The 18,854-nt window shown below is 34.3% G+C and overlaps 1 pseudogene; it reads right to left on the bottom strand.

The window, feature by feature from the left end:
• Window positions 1–12,284: 12,284 nt before the first annotated feature.
• LOC124358326 lies at window positions 12,285–14,386 on the bottom strand (annotated as a pseudogene).
• Between the last annotated feature and the right edge of the window lie 4,468 nt (window positions 14,387–18,854).

Genomic DNA, 18,854 nt, shown 5'->3' with positions numbered 1-18,854 from the left:
GAAAGGGTCCATTTCCAATCAAGGTACTGGCCCGTAAAAAAGATATTTATTTTCTATCACTTGAACATCATCATGTTTTGGCCACTCATATGAATCTCCAAGTCCTTCTTTCAAAAACTTAATTTTAGAAAATCCTTCATCCGGGAAATCAACCACCCTTCCTAAATACCAACTTATATCATAAAATACAGCATAGTATTTTTCAAGCATCGGACATATTTTTACTTGTTTAGACAGGTTAGGCCTATCGAAGTTGTCATCTTCTTCAGAGCTCTCCACCCAGTCTGATTCTCCACTTTCCATATAAATTGGGTCAGGATCGTCACAGTCAGACTCGTATGAAATAGATTTATGCTTATTTGTTTTTCTTCTTTTGTTATGTCCTGATTTTTTGTTTTTTTCTGGTAAATCTAATTTTCTTTTTGCCTTTATGTCACGCTGCTTCCTTAGTTCTTCTTTTTTTCTGTTTTTCTAAAAGCTTCTTTTGATTTCTTCTTCCAACCGAATTTTTTTCTGGAGTGGCCGTAATTATTTTCGATTTTCCTGGTTCTCTTCCTTTTTTACATTCTACTGAAGATTTTGCCTGCAGCTGGGGATAAGGCCTAACAACCTCTGGACTAGGAGACACTGCTACGGTTTTGTTTAAAATCCCATCATTTAGGCTTTCATTTTCAATTGATGTTGAACCTGTAGGTCTAGCATTAGATTACCTTGGCTGTAATTTTCATTTTCGCGTCCTAGATTAGAAGATTTCGTAGTGTCAGGTGTAGGCGTACTAGAGGTTATCATCGCTTCAGAAAATGGGAAATCTTCATCAGTAAACACAGTGTTGTAGAATATGGCCATATTCCACACTCCTCAAATCCTTTTAAGATATTCTTCCTTGTAAATGCTAAATTAAAAGCTTTTGATGCCAACCCAGCTAAATCATGAATTGAGAGTTTAGATCCGGGGTTGTTTGTTAGCCAGTTATTTTGAACTGTGGCTAAGTTTTGTTTAAATGGTCCTAAAATTGAAACATCTAGAGGTTGGACACGATGGCTACAATGAGGAGGTATTGTCACAATACAAATACCATTATCTCTTGCGTATAATATTGCATCCAGAGTGCAATGGGATTCGTGGTTGTCGAGAATCAACAAAACTGGTGATTCTTTTGAGCAGTGGCTGTACTTCACAAAGTGCTCCAGCACTTTGAGGAACAAAGCATTAGTGATCCACCCACTAGTAGGGGAGTTAACAAGTCCTAAGCTTCCACTGATAGCACCTACCATTAAACTGTCATGTAGTCTAGCTCGGGGAAATATTGAAACTGGAGGAATGGTATTGCCTGCCGCATTAACAGTAGCAACCATTGTAATAAGGCTGCCTCTTTCTCCAGACACAACTTGGCCTACTTGTTTAGTGCCTTTTTTAGCTACAACATTTGGGGCTTGCACGACAGTTTTAATCCCAGTTTCATCAAGATTGTAAATGTCACTCGGAGAAAATTTGTGTTTTTTGTAAACATCATCTAAGTTTTTTTGAAATTCTTCAATGTTTTTTCCGATTGAAACCTAATGTTCTAGCTAAGCTTGTGTTTTCAGGTTTTCTCAGTGATAAATCTTTATGTCTTTTCATAAAACCTTTCAAACCAATCTAAACCAGCTGTTTTATTATCTTCCCATTTTTTTGGACATCGGCCCAATTTTTCTGCATACTGAAATGCAAGAGCTCTAATGATTTTGTACGTGTGAGACCATAGTTCATCGCAGAACATGTAATAATATATTCTTCTAGCATTTTTTTTCTTCTTGAGCTGAAAATACTTGGTTAGAAGTGTAACTTGCTATTAAATGTTAAAAAGGGGTGCGGGTGCTGAAGGGACTCGGATATCAGTGTGCTCAGATGGTAAATTTGTCTTTAGAAGAGCCTTTTGCTTTTTTTATTCGATAGAATAACATGGTATGAACCAAGCCAAACGATTCTGCTGCTTGACGTATTGGGGGACGTTTTTTTTCCAAAACAAGCTTAACAGCTTCCTCCACATCTCGCTCATTTATCTCTGGGCCCAACTTTTTTCTTGATGTAGTTTCTAACCATTGTAACCTGAAACAATACAAAGTGAGCTATTACCTAAACATAATGTAAGTTAGTAATTTATTGTTTTAGTAGGCCAAGGCCTACAATGTAAGATCAAATTAGGTTTGTTTCAATATTAGGCTGCTGATATCAAATTTTTTTTAATGAAGAGATTTAAGACGTAAAGACAACTTGTGTGTTTTAATGTAAGATAAAAGTACTAGATTTAAAAAATATAAACATTGAACTAATACAAAAAATAGGCCTCATGCTTATTCTATCTTGATGATAGCCTACCATTATATGTTCTAGGTTTAAAACAATTCTCTTAATATTTATAATTTCCAGTAAAAAATAAAATAAATAAATTGTTTAACTTGTACAAATGCTAATAAATAACCTAAAAAATTCGGCTTTCTTATATTTTACCTTTTTTTACAAAACCAGTAACTTTTATGAATAATTTTAGAATGTTCAAATGTACCCCCCAATGTTTGTTCAAATGTACCCCACATGTCACAGTAGAAGAAACTGATTTTTTTCTTAGTTAGTTGAACAGATTATCTTATGTTATTATATTCAAAAAATTGCTCAATAAATGTACTTACCTTAGAATATAAGGTTTGGTCAATTCTTCAATTCTTTTCTTCCGCTGACAGTCTTACAACTCAAAACTCAAAAGTTTACAAAATGTGGCTAAAACCTAACCTATCTGGCACTGAATTGAATACAAAGGTTAAAAGAAAATGGAGGGAAACAGGTGTACTAGGTCATACAGATGAGAAGAAGAAGTAGAAAAAAAATCAGGCAGTTAGCTCATCAAATGGCGGGAAATTTAAACTTGTTCAAATGTGCCCCCAGTTCAAAGGTACCCCCCTCTCCCCTACATTAAAAAATATTCATTAAACACCATTCCTTTCCAAGGTTCAAAATTAAATTTTTCAATAGCTGTCTTCGTCTCATCAATATTCTTAACATATTACATTATTATACAAAAAGATAATGAGTAATCTCCTACATATGTCTATGACTCCAAAGATTTTGAAAGGCTTCTTCCTGAGACGTAGTTTTGAAATAAATCGTCATGAATCTGGTTCAAATATCTCCAATAATTGAAGAAGTAAGAGGGGATAAGTGTGAGGTGTCCTGTACGAGATAACACGTTTACAATTTGTACTTCATTTTTACTTGGACTAAAGCTTTGACTCATTTGGTACATAAAGAAATTTTTTCTTGCTGCCAACAACATTCCATTTAGTAGTATGTTTAACGAATTGAGTAATAACATCTAAAACAAGCCATAATTTAATATTCATTATTTATATTGTTCATGTTTTAGTGATATTGTGTATTTTTGTTATTTTTATAGATAGTTCAGAATTGTGAAGTTGTTTTTATATTGTCTAGAATGAGAATTGTGGGTATTACTACCAAACCTATTCTGTTTAAATATTTCCAATCTTCAAAACATTTATCTTTAAAGTTTCAGTGAGTGTGGTAATACTACCCATGTCTCTACTTTCGCCAAAGACTGTATATATATATATCTGTAAATATATTAGTTTAATTACAAGTAGTTAATGAGAGGTAAAATGTATTAATTTGCATGGAAGTTAGAAGTGATAACTTGTGAATTTATACCATATAAACTAATTTATTCTGATCTTGGTCAGCAATCTTTTAAGCACAAAATGAAATAGAAAATTTACTTATTATGATCACGTTTATTCACCATTCATCACTATCTATAAAATCAGTATAAAAATAAGCCATTTTAACTTAACTAAAATTAATTGTAAGAGAATAACAAGAAAACACATCCCATTATGTACAAAGATTTAATTTTGTAGTAAAATATTCTTTATAATTAAAATGTTAATGATCACACAATAAAATAATTGTGACAGATTAAGATAATTGTGTCATACATAAGTTATTGTACATTAAATAAGTAAGTGTTAATTTAGTATTAGAACAAGTAATTAAAAAAAATTATGTAGCAAATCAGTAACCTATAGCTTACAGATACATTAGGAAAAAACACATCAGTACTCTTGTATAGAACACATAGCTTTGTTAATTTAAGCATTCTGTATTTAACCCTTCATGGACATCTGAAAATTGGTAAAATAAGTTTTAAAGTAAATTGGTGAAATAAATTTGTATCAACAAAATTTGTTGACAAAAAGTTGTGTGGATCCATCCTCTTCCCATCCTTACATAACAAGAATGTTAGCTGATATTTATCTGACTGTTATTAGCACATATTAATGAATGGTATGTTGCTATTAGCAACTCTGGACGACAATAAAAACAGCATATTTTAGTGAAAACTTTTGCCTTTAATGAAAAAAATACGAGTTATTTAACGTAAAAGGTACAAAAAACCACAATGAATATACTTGAATAAAAAAAAACCATTACAGTCAAAGATCATTTTAGAAAGTCATGAACATACCTTTTCTGATTTTTCAAAAGAATTAAAAACGTTTTTATGTCATCTTAGGACAAGAAGCTGAGAAATTGCAGGTCCTAAAAAGACCTTTCTGCTGCTTCCGGAGTGACGGGATATTCTAGATGGGTTGAGGGTAGGGGCTTCCTCTTGTTGAGATCCATGAAGAAGGATTTTTGGCATTAATCTCAGTCGTGTCTTCTTAGAAGAAGAGGAAGCCAACTCTGTACCAACCTCTCCAGTGAAAGCACATGTGGGAAGGGAGGGGTTGGGCTGGCATATGCTTATGGCTAGGCTAGCAACAGCCTCTAACACTTGGGGAGCCCCACACTAACTTCAACAGTCATCTTCCGCAGTAGACTAGACCTATCGATCTACTTTTGCACCACAAATTTTGATATTTGCGATTGGTGATGTTCATATAAAAAAACAGATACTAACTAAACTAGAATAATATGTTTTAGTATGGTGGGCACCAAACTTAACCATCACCTCTAAAGTGCTGGTTCTGATTCTGTCGAGTGACTCTAGAATTGCCAACACAGAGAATACATTTCCTGTATAAATACTCAGTCATGTTTTAAGAATTTTTGTTTCCATTTTTATAAATTACTTCTGATAAATACAGTTTAAAACCGTTTTGTATGAAAAATACACTGGTATAGTTTTGTTCTGATTTTGAGAATGTTTGTGAAAAAATTTAACCTTTAGCGAATATATTCGCATCTGCCCATGAAGGGTTAAAGTTCTTCCTCAATTTTGATATTTTTTAGACCAGAAACTACGTTTGCAGTCATAACTCCATTTAAGAACTTGAATTTTAAGGTTATTTTGCTGGATTAACTTGCTTTAATGGAGTGTCTTATACGTGTTAATATATACACCTATCCCTAACTGTTTCCTATATTTGGTATATGAATTTTGTTAATTTACAATGTTTAATATGGGAAATATAACTCAATATGGCTATTATATGATGATTATCATCACTTAAATTTGATTCATACTAACTTAAATAAATTGAAGCATTATATATATATATATATATATATATAAAGTAAAACATAAATAATGTTGTGCATACAAAAACAGTGTCTCAGTAATGTATAAATATTTAAACTGATGCCATAGTTTCACTTCACTTATTTTATTGTTTAACTTCACACATCACTGTAGATGCTAAGTTATCACTTCATTAATTTATAAATTCATTATAGAAATTTTAGATTTCTAACTATCCAAAGAATAGGAATTGTTTTTATATTTTTTGTTACTGTGTAAAATAAAGTGTATTTTAAAACTAAATTTTATTTTTTCTTACAACCTTATGTGTAACCCTTGCTTTTTTTCTATTTATAGTGAATGGCATAACAGAATGATTTTTGAATAACTGCCTGTAACACACAGTTTAACACTTCCAGCCTCAGCCATCTATGTTACTCTACAACACCAGTATATGACATGGCAGTATGTTTTGAATAACTGCCTGTAACACACAGTTTAACACTTCCAGCCTCAGACATCTATGTTACTCTACAACACCAGTATATGACATGGCAGTATGTTTTGAATAACTAACTGCCTGTAACACACAGTTTAACACTTCCAGCCTCAGCCATCTATGTTACTCTACAACACCAGTATATGACATGGCAGTATGCTTTTTGAATAACTGCCTGTAACACACAGTTTAACACTTCCAGCCTCAGACATCTATGTTACTCTACAACACCAGTATATGACATGGCAGTATGCTTTTTGAATAACTGCCTGTAACACACAGTTTAACACTTCCAGCCTCAGACATCTATGTTACTCTACAACACCAGTATATGACATGGCAGTATGCTTTTTGAATAACTGCCTGTAACACACAGTTTAACACTTCCAGCCTCAGCCATCTATGTTACTCTACAACACCAGTATATGACATGGCAGTATGCTTTTTGAATAACTGCCTGTAACACACAATTAACACTTTCAGCCTCAGTCATCTATGTTACTCTACAACAAATGTAAATCGTATTACGATTGCTTCTTGTGAGGTTGGGAGTATTGAGGACAGAAATATATCATGTAGCTGAATCATGGCTGTGTTCAGATTACACCATTAATTATTGCTTTTACTATCTTTTGTATTATATATTTTCTGCTTTTCATTATGTGTATTTCTTTTGGAAAAGTTGCATCACAGATATTGAAAAAGAAGAAATTATTTTTAAATATTATTAAACTAGCAATTTTACATATTTGTGGAGTCAAATAACTGGAACAACTGTTTTGTCTGCAGAATGGGCTGCAAATAATATTTATTTAATAAAAATTATTTTGTAGTTATAAAAACATATTTAATTGACCATAACTTGGTTTTTTAGGCGTTATGTCTTAAAGTAAAATATCAAAAATGTATATTTAGTACTAAAAAAATTGCATGAGCATACCAAATTTTTCTAAAAAAAATATTTTGTTTTTGTGGCAAATACTTGCACACATTATACAAGATCTGTCCAAAAAGTATCCGACCGCCGACCAGTAGACAGCCGTGGTGTAACCGACCGGCTCGAACCGGTTATTGGAGGGGAGGGGCGAGCCTACTCCTTCCCATATTAGGCATTGGATACGATCCGGTCACTCAGTGAGTCACAGCGCTCTGTTCCGTACAGTACTGCTGTGTGTGTGCGTCGCATTTCAATATGACTGAACGTGTTGAGCAGCGCATTTGCATTATATTTTTCCAAAAACTTGGCCATTCAGCATCAGAGACTATTACTACGATACGGAAAGTTTATGGTGACGTGTCTATGGGCGATACACAAATAAAAGAGTGGTTTAGGCGGTTTCAAAATGGCCGCATAACAGTGGAGAGTGATGACCGATCTGGCAGGCCAGAAACGCTGAAAATGTTGAACGTGTTCGTGCAGCAATTAATGAAAACCGTTGATTGACTGTCCGAGAGCTGGAAGAAGATTTAGGAATACCAAAATCGTCAGTTCGTAACATTTTACACGAAGATTTAAAAATGAACTGTGTTTCGGCAAAATTTGTTCCTCGGCTGCTGACAGAAGACCAAAAGAACTGTCGACTTGAAATCGCACACGACAATCTGGATTTGACAAAAAGTGACCCAGGGCTATTTAAAAAAGTTATTACTGGTGATGAGTCATGGGTTTATGGCTACAACTCTGAAACAAAGGCTCAATCTTCACAGTGGAAGACTCTTGAAGAGCAATGGCCAAAAAAAGCAAGACAAAGTCGAAGCAATGTCAAGACAATGCTGACAGTTGACCAGGACGGCGTTGTTCATCACGAATATGCTCCAAGAGGCCAGACAGTGAATAAAGAGTATTATTTTGAGGTCCTAAGGCGACTACGAGAAGCAGTGCGAAGGAAACGACTGGAACTGTGGACAAGCCGTGACTGGATCCTGCACCACGACAATGCGCCAGCTCATTCCTCAAATCTTATTCAGCGTTTTTTTTTGGTCAAACACAACATCAACCAACTACGACAGCCTCCGTACAGTCCTGGCATAGCTCCTTGTGACTGGCTATTTCCGAAATTAAAAATTCCTTTGAAAGGAAAAAGATTTGACGATGTTGAACAAATAAAACAAAATGCGACAAAGGACCTGTTAGCCATTCCGCAAAATGAATTTAAGGAGTGTTTTCGGAAGTGGGAAGGAACGTTGGAATAAGGTAGTGGCTTGTGGAGGGGACCAGATTGCCGTTGCCGCTGAGTAACGTCAGTTCATGCCAGACGTCAAGGTCGGATACTTTTTGGACACATCTCACATACAGGCTTTTTAGACTTTAGAGTTCTAAAATAAACATTTGCACTGAAAACCACAACTAAATTTTTGTAGATGTAAAGACTTTCCTCTGCAATATGTAGAGGAAGACAAGCTTAAATATAGACGATTAAAAATTTTTCTAATTTTATGTCCTTGTAGAATTCTTATTCTTCAGTAAGTATACATTTAAAAACCTCATGTGTAATTTTAATATTGAATATTAATTGAATTTGTACATCTTATGTAGCACTTAAATATAAATGGAAATATCAACCGATTGAATGATGAATGGATTCAAAAGATAATAAAAGAATGTCTGTTTGAAACTGAGTTATTAGAACGGTTCTCTTTTAAAGTATCATAAAATGTGTTTTACTATACTTTCCAATGTATTAGGAAAATCGTTACAGAAAGGTAGTACGTAATGGCCATCTAAATGTTCTTAATACTTCTTTCTTTCCTGGGTGGGTTTTATGGTACATATTTCTTTTGTAGATGGAGATTTGCATTGTATGGAGTAAACAATTCTGAAATTTAATCCCAAAGCACATTGATTTTAAACAGACATTCAATGCATTTCTTGTAATATGTTGTAGTTATTAATCATACTGAACATTCTTTGTTACAAATACTTCAATGTTTCAGTGCTTACTCTTTGGTTCATTCAAAGATGTTTGGTTTGGTCCATGGACTGTTTTGTCAAATCTATTTGAAAATATCCTCATTTAGTTCAGTGACTAGTACTTTGTCTTAATTTTTCACTGTTTTGTTATGCATTCTTATAAGTTTCGAGTTGTAAACCTTTACATTTACAATTGTATTTCAGCAATGTAATTTTATTCATTGATATCATCAAAACTTAGTTGATAGTGTATCTAAGGAATAAATCTCAGGGATCAAGGAATAGGATCTCTTTTTTAATAATTTTTATAACCTGCTTATAATTTTCTACTAAAACATCTTAAATGTAATTTGTGCCACAATACCTTTTGTTATAAACATTTGTTTTAACCCCAGCCATTTTTCCATGGACTTGCTATAAAGCCCATGGCGATAAGGGACCATAGTGCAGAGTTGAGGAAAAATACATCTAGTTTTCTTATTTTTGAAGATAACTTTGAGGTTTTTGTTTTAAATTGTTCACAAATAAGTGTACTTTTAGATGTAATAGTTAAAAAGTAATTTTACAGAATGATTTGTTTTTTTAGCGTATATATACATAAAATTTTTTTAATTTTTTATAGTTTGGACATACATAAAGGGTAGAAAAAAAAAATTATAGCCCCTGAAAAATGAAGCAATGTTGTTGTACACATATTTCTTACTACACACACAAAATTTGAAGAACTTTCCTTGATAAATGCAGGAGATATATCCAATTCATTGTATTGCTGCATAAGCACTTCTTCATATATTTCCACATACACGTCAGTAAAAGTATACAGATAATATGTATACTTGTTTTTGCACTTTTGAAATAATAACAATATTGTAGAATAACACAAACTAATTGTAACAATTGTAATTGTTTATAACACTAAAACTTGTTTAATTTTTCAAAAAAGTAAAAGAAATAATATAATATTTACAATATATACATTTTATATAAAGAACTCAGTTCATTCACTCACTGGTGACTTTTCTCTACGACGTTTACTCATGTTTTTACTAATAATACAATAAATCACATGAAAAACAACCGCTTTCTATCACGCAAACTAATTGAGGTTATAACTCAGCATACAACAACAAATGCAACTGAAGTCGTCTGACGGGTGACATCGACAAAATAATAAACTACGATCAACGACGACGAAATACAATGCCAATTGGAAGGTATATTGTTTTTGCATGTAGCCCGTTTCTTCACCGACCACTATACCGAAACTGATGGCATTTGGACATATTATTAGCCAGCTACATTAAATTCTCGAGACGTCCGGTATATCGGACGTTGGGTATTTTAGCTAGACCACCTCTGTCCGATATATCGGACGCCGGGGCTTAAGGGTTAAGAATGAAATTTCATAACTTCCATAATATAAATTATCCGATCATGCAGGCAAGTACCAATTCATTGCTGTTATTTCATGAGTGTAGTCATCATTACGCACAAGTGCTAAAGTCTTCCTTGTTCGCTGACTCTGAACTGATGCCATTTGGTTCCTCTAACTAAATTGTGTTTTCAGTTTGCTGTGCACATTTAAAATGTTAAAAAAATTACTGATCCTTCAACTGTGAGATTTTTGCTGTAATACGATTTATGAACCATTTATAAAGTTATTAAGTTAAAGATGTTTACGGTGAAGATATGATAAGTAACAGAATGGTGTTAAAGTCGCCTCAAATGTTCGAAAGTGGCTTTTGAATTCGTCAGGCCACACATGAGTCTTATTGATCTCTCATTCAGCTCTTAGGGCCATGGCTAGTGGCAGGCTGGGTTCAGTGTCTAGACTTGTTGATTTTATAACCATTTACATCATACTGACTCGTGTTTCAAAGGCAGTATTAAAGTTTCAGGTCTTTGAATGACGCATTTAAATGGAATTATTGAATACTTACATGTTTACAACTTTCCAGTTCGAAATATTTAATTGTATATAGATGTCATGTAGTGCTGTAAGATTTCCTCTGTAACCCAAATGTTGGTGAAAATTAAACTAGATTACCTTTTTTTTCATTTCAAAATGTTAGCCTAAAAACTATGAAATGCAAGAATTATTTTACAATGTAATAACGAGTGCAGTTGTGAAGATAAACCATTTTATTTTCATATTTACTTTCACAGTAAACTCAAGGTTCTTTTTGTATGAAACATTGTACTTTTCTCAAATAATTCTCCTTGTTGCTTAGACCTTAATTATGGAAAATTGTCAAATGCTAACATGAGGCATATTGTACATAATTATGTTCCTCTTAGGCCTACCACACACGGGTCGACCCGTTTGCAACCAGAGTTTAGAACTAGTTTCAAACGCAACGAGTTTGCAACCAAAATAAAACCTGACTCCACGCACGACGCGACTGGGTGTGGATCAGTTGGCGATCTCTGTGCGAACATGCGTATAGTGGTATAGTAATGTTTACATTCACATTTTTTACTTGATAAATTATCAATAATTGAATAGTTATTTGTCGGAGTGTAACTTTATCGATTTTGACAAGTACTAATGAGGATGAGGAAGACATAATTGGCATGTTTTCTACGTCGTAGACAACGAAGAATGCGCAGAAAATATTGGTGTCACCCATACATAGAGAAAAATGTAAGGTGCAGACTATTCGTAGCAGTGAACAATTAAAAGAGACAGACAGAAAGTTTTATAGCTTTCTACAGAATGTCCAAAGAGTCATATGTGGAATTGGTGACGCTGGTTGCTCCATTTATACATAAGGTTGACACAAATATGAGGGAATGTGTGACTGCTGAAGAAAGAATACTCATAACTTCTAAGGTATGTAATTTATTGTCAAAATACAAAATTAGATATCAAGTAATTATTCCAGATTTTGCACATAGAACTGGTTGGCGTCAATGTCCTGTGTAAATTGCGTGTAGTAATTACCAGCGGATGTTGGCGGCGCACTAATATTGCTGCCTGACTGGTGAGAGATTAGTGAAATGCTGGAATGTGGCGACGCTGGTGTGACATCTGATGTGCCTGATATTTCATCAATAAGAGTAAAAAACTTTGCGTTTAAATTGTTTGATTTGTGAATCACTGAGTTCTTCCAACTCTGGTATCAAGCTGAGAAGGAACATTTTCAAAGCTTCTTTTCTTGTTACTATCGTTTGCGGTAGTACTATTTTCAAGTCGTGCTGTTTTTTGCCTTAAAATATGCAGCAAAACATTGATCTGCTTCGACAGCGGCTTTTTTCTTCTGCGTTAGGCGTATTTTACCTTCATTCGGAATGGACGATGGCTGTGAGCTGGTATGAGGTTGTATTGGTATGATTGGGGATGACCGGGAAGTATTATCCTATACTATTGACGGCGATTGCGGTGATTCAATTGAAGGATCATCTGGAATATCATCCAATATTTGTGATTCCAATAAAGTTTCGTCGGTATTTACGTCGCTACAGTTAGGAACCTCTGGTAAATTTCCTGTAGAAGGAGGAGCTGATGTTCTTACAAACGGCAAACAAAACTGCATGGCCTCTGCCAGGTAGTAGGCCTTCTTCTTAGCGCCAGATCCCGAAGGTGAAGGTTTGATTTTTTCGCATGAATACTGTCCGGAGATTACGCCACTTGTTTTTGCATTCCGCAGCTGAAAAGAAAAAAAGGGATAGCAAAACTTGAATCGGTTGGCCGATGTAAGTTGTAGTATAAAGTAGAAATGCACAATATTGTACGTGTGATAAGTACATTAAGTATTTATATATAATTTATGAAAACCCGTCAGTAATTTATGCTTGTTTACATTCAAGCGTTTGTTACAGGTATTTGGCTACAGGATGTTCATTTGTCGCTCTCTCTTTTATATTTTGCAAGAGGCGAGAGTACAGTTGGAGTCATTATTAAAGAAACCACGAAAATCATTTGGAATGCATTGCAAGCAACTTACATGCCGGTACCAATAGGTGACCAATGGAAAGTAATTGCCGAACGTTTTGAGACATTGTGGAACTTACCAAATTGCCTTGGGGCGTTAGACGGAAAGCATATCCGCATTGAGAAATATCCAAATACTGGTTCAGAAAATTTTAACTATAAAAAGTTTCAATTCATTAATCTTACTCGGATGCGTGATGCTGCTTTCACTATGATAGAACCAGGATATGCTGGGACGAAATAGCGATGGAGGTGTTTACAAGGTCAGTGCCATGCGATACTGGCTAAACCATGGTGCTTTTCAAACTCCGCCACCCACCCCATTGCGATACGACGACATACAAAGACCATTCCCTTACTACTTCTTGGCAGATGAAGCGTTTCCACTAGCACGCAATGTAATGAGACCATACAATGGAAAATCACTCAATGATGTAAAAAGAATATTTAACTACAGATTAAGCCGAGGAAGAAAATCTATTGAATGCACGTTTGGTATGGCTACTGAAAAGTTTGCAGTGTTAAATGGTCCCATAAGATGTCGCAATGCAGAAACAGTAATCGACATCGTAAAAGCCGCTTGTATCCTACACAATTACGTACGTAAAAGAGAAGGTATCGACTATAACACCGGCTACAGTGGAAATAGCTGAAGGACCATGCCCAAGACAGCATCCAATCACTGAACGCTCTTCGGCAGTTACTGTGAGACAATATTTGGCAAGTTACTTCATTTCTCCTCAAGCATCTCTGCCCTGGCAGTGGGAAAAAGCTATAGAATAAATCATTCTTCCAAGTGAAACATCATTGATTGCAAGATGTCGGTTTTGCAAGCCTATAAGGACTCAAGTAAACTGTCAAAACATACTTCAATAAAACTTTGTACATTAAATTATAACTATATTTTGTAACTGACTTATTATTAATTTCTTTTCATTTTAAAATTATAATACAGAATGTCCCATAAATAAAGGACCAAAAATCCATGATATTTTAAATGGGTAAAATATTTTACATTACCGCCATTATGAAACGGTAAAAAAATGTTTTATTTTCTCAAGACTGTATTATCAACCGCATGAATTTTAGTTTCTCACATATACTATAGTACAGATAAAGTATGGTGGTCATGAAAAAAATTCTAATTTTAAACGGTTTTTTAAACTGTCAAATTATCGATGATAATGATAGGTCTTGAGATATCAACACTAAACATTTTTTGCTTATTTTGACTGAAAAACCATATCGTTTGGCTGGCACTACTTCACAACTGGACACCCTGCACATATCTGCTATCAATTACCTGTCATGTTCATTGCTACTCCAATCTCGTGCCAAGCCTTGTCAGTTATATCCTTTCTAGAATATCCTGGTAATTTGTAATTATACAACACTTCGTACTTTTCGACCTCTGCTACAAGTTTTAAATTCAACTCTTGATCACCCATCTTGCACTCACAAACACGTGAAACTATGCAACGCAACTGTTTGGTGACAAGAAAATACGGTCGCATGCGACCAGTCGGCAACTGATTTCAACTGGTTGCAGTTTAGTCAGCCCGTGTGTTGATCCCCACTCCAGCACACGTCCAAGGTCAACAAACAGTTGCGTCTGCAACCGATTTGAAACTATTACCAGGATATTCTAGAAAGGATATAACTGACAAGGCTTGGCACGAGATTGAGAGTAGCAATGAACATGACAGGTAATTGATAGCAGATATGTGCAGGGTGTGTCCCGTTGTGAAGTAGTGCCAGCCAAACGATATGGTTTTTCAGTCAAAATAAGCAAAAATGTTTAGTGTTGATATCTCAAAACCTATCGTTTATCATCGATAATTTGACAGTTTAAAACCGTTTAAAATTAGAATTTTTTCATGACCACCATACTTTATCTGTACTATAGTATATGTGAGAAACTAAAATTCATGCGGTTGATAATACAGTCTTGAGAAAATAAAACATTTTTTACCGTTTCATAATGGCGGTAATGTAAAATATTTTACCCATTTAAAATATCATGGATTTTGGCCCTTTATTTATGGGACATTCTGTATTATAATTTTAAATGAAAGAAATTAATAATAAGTCAGTTTACAAAATATAGTTATAATTTAATGTACAAAGTTTTTATTGAAGTATGTTTTGACAGTTTTACTTGAGTCCTTATAGGCTTGCAAAACCGACATCTTGCAATCAATGATGTTTCACTTGGAAGAATGATTTATTCTATAGCTTTTTCCCACTGCCAGGGCAGAGATGCTTGAGGAGAAATGAAGTAACTTGCCAAATATTGTCCTCACAGTAACTGCCGAAGAGCGTTCAGTGATTGGATGCTGTCTTGGGCATGGTCCTTCAGCTATTTCCACTGTAGCCGGCGTATAGTCGATACCTTCTCTTTTACGTACGTAATTGTGTAGGATACAAGCGGCTTTTTACGATGTCGATTACTGTTTCTGCATTGCGACATTTATGGGACCATTTAACACTGCAAACTTTTCAGTAGCCATACCAAACGTGCATTCAATAGATTTTCTTCCTCGGCTTAATCTGTAGTTTAAATATTCTTTTTACATCATTGAGTGATTTTCCATTGTATGGTCTCATTACATTGCGTGCTAGTGGAAACGCTTCATCTGCCAAGAAGTAGTAAGGGAATGGTCTTTGTATGTCGTCGTATCGCAATGGGTGGGTGGCGGAGTTTGAAAAGCACCATGGTTTGAGCCAGTATCGCATGGCACTGACCTTGTAAACACCTCCATCGCTATTTCGTCCAGCATATCCTGGTTCTATCATAGTGAAAGCACCATCAGCATCACAGCATCCGAGTAAGATTATTGAATTGAAACTTTTATAGTTAAAATTTCTGAACCAGTATTTGGATATTTCTCAATGCGGATATGCTTTCGGTCTAACGCCCCAAGGCAATTTGGTAAGTTCCACAATGTCTCAAAACGTTCGGCAATTACTTTCCATTGGTCACCTATTGGTACCGGCATGTAAGTTGCTTGCAATGCATTCCAAATGATTTTCGTGGTTTCTTTAATAATGACTCCAACTGTACTCTCGCCTCTTGCAAAATATAAAGAGAGAGCGACAAATGAACATCCTGTAGCCAAATACCTGTAACAAACGCTTGAATGTAACAAGCATAATTACTGACGGGTTTTCATAAATTATATATAAATACTTAGTGTACTTATCACACGTACAATATTGTGCATTTCTACTTTTATACTACAACTTACATCGGCCAACCGATTCAAGTTTTGCTATCCCTTTTTTTCTTTTTAGCTGCGGAATGCAAAGACAAGTGGCGTAATTTCCGGACAGTATTCATGCGAAAAATCAAACCTTCACCTTCGGGATCTGGCGCTAAGAAGAAGGCCTACTACCTGGCAGAGGGCCATGCAGTTTTGTTTGCCGTTTGTAAGAACATCAGCTCCTCCTTCTACAGGAAATTTACCAGAGGTTCCTAACTGTAGCGACGTAAATACCGACGAAACTTTATTGGAATCACAAATATTGGATGATATTCCAGATGATCCTTCAATTGAATCACCGCAATCGCCGTCAATAGTACAGGATAATACTTCCGGTCATCCCCAATCATACCAATACAACCTCATACCAGCTCACAGCCATCGTCCATTCCGAATGAAGGTAAAAAACGCCTAACGCAGAAGAAAAAAGCCGCTGTCGAAGCAGATCAATGTTTTGCTGCATATTTTAAGGCAAAAAACAGCACGACTTGAAAATAGTACTACCGCAAACGATAGTAACAAGAAAGAAGCTTTGAAAATGTTCCTTCTTAGCTTGATACCAGAGTTGGAAAGAACTCAGTGATTCACAAATCAAACAATTTAAACGCAAAGTTTTTACTCTTATTGATGAAATATCAGGCACATCAGATGTCACACCAGCGTCGCCACATTCCAGCATTTCACTAATCTCTCACCAGTCAGCAGCAATATTAGTGCGCCGCCAACATCCGCTGGTAATTACTACACGCAAGTTACACAGGACATTGACGCTAACCAGTTCTATGTGCAAAAATCTGGAATAATTACTTGATATCTAATTTTGTATTTTGACAATAAATACATACCTTAGAGTTATGAGTATTCTTTATTCAGCAGTCACACATTCCCTCATATTTGTGTCAAACCTTATGTATAAATGGAGCAACCAGCGTCACCAATTCCACATATGACTCTTTGGACATTCTGTAGAAAGCTATAAACTTTCTGTCTGTCTCTTTTAATTGTTCAGCTGCTACGAATAGTCTGCACCTTACATTTTTCTCTATGTATGGGTGACACCAATATTTTCTGCGCATTCTTCGTTGTCTACGACGTAGAAAACATGCAATTATGTCTTCCTCATCCTCACTAGTACTTGACATGATCGATAAAGTTACACTCCGACAAATAACTATTCAATTATTGATAATTTATCAAGTAAAAAATGTGAATGTAAACATTACTATACCACTATACGCATGTTCGCACAGAGATCGCCAACTGATCCACACCCAGTCGCGTCGTGTGTGGAGTCAGGTTTTATTTTGGTTGCAAACTCGTTGCGTTTGAAACTAGTTCTAAACTCTGGTTGCAAACGGGTCGACCCGTGTGTGGTAGGCCTTAGTGAATCTATTCTCATTCGAGTAAAAAGTGTTCAGTATAACGTGAATGAAATGACTCGCAAAAAAAAAAAAAACATGAAATGATAAAGACGTTTTGGAAGGTTACTAATAACTGCCAAAGTATTGACAAAGGAATAGAAACTAAACGTTTATTTAGAAATTTACTTAAGTACAATTTAATTAAAAAAACATGCAATCTGAAAATTATTTTTTTCTCACAGCCTGACACATTTACAAAGATATATTACATACAATAGATTCCTACAACTATTGTTTCTGTAAGGCAATTTAGAATTTCATGTAATAGGTCAAATAATTACTACATAGTACGTATATTACAAAATGTACAAAAAACAACAAAATTCATATAATTTGAATAATACAATAACACAAACTATAGTTCAAAAATCTGTGAGTTTATGCTTATATACTTTATACACACACACATTCCATAACTATAGATGTAGCTTGTCATTGCTAACGAAATAAAATGTCAACCATTGACGTGATTTTATATCATCAAATAAAGTTTGTGCACTTAGCACATTGTAATTTGAGATCATAACACTTATAACATAAAATCTATTGAATTACTATGAATATTATATAACACAATCTTAGCGTAAACACTCAAGAACACTTTAAATCAAATTTTTAAGTAACTGAAGACACAGTTCTTAATAATAACTTCATGCAATATTACAGTTGAAACTGGAATAATAATGTTAGGGCCTACAGCTATAGTACAATAAAATGATTCAGACCATATAACATAAAGCATGTTGTATTAAATCATATTAAATTTGGTTGTGATAAAATATAGAATTCACAAAAGCTGCTTGTTTTAAAATAAAAAGTATAGCTTTAAATCATGTAAAATACAATGACTGGTAAATACTTTTTATACAATTCAATTTGGTCAAATCTTTGGCAATTTTTACAAACTACAATTATGAGGCAAATCTGATCTATATATGATCCATATGTGATAAGTAAAGCTAAAATAAATATGGATTCATCTAAAGAAAATTTTTAACAGCCCAGTTTTGCATTTAATATATAAATTAAAAGTTAAAAAAGGTTAATGAAACCAGAATTTGATTTTACTACAATATTTTGGTACACATGTGACAACTTTATCAAGAACATAACAGAAAAGAAACACCAAATTTAAGTATAAATATGTAATAGTAAATGTAGACAAGTTGTTCATTACAAAATTAAATATACAAGAGTATATTTAATTTTTGAAGCCATTACAAATATGTATTTAAATAAATAATGAAATCATATCAAATTATTATCTGTTAAGTCCATATGATTTTTAAGTATAAGTTGGTAATGCTAGTT

Source organism: Homalodisca vitripennis, chromosome 3 (genome assembly GCF_021130785.1).
Source record: "Homalodisca vitripennis isolate AUS2020 chromosome 3, UT_GWSS_2.1, whole genome shotgun sequence".
In the NCBI taxonomy this organism is placed as follows: Eukaryota; Metazoa; Arthropoda; class Insecta; order Hemiptera; family Cicadellidae; genus Homalodisca; species Homalodisca vitripennis.
This window is presented reverse-complemented; position numbering and strand designations above follow the sequence as displayed.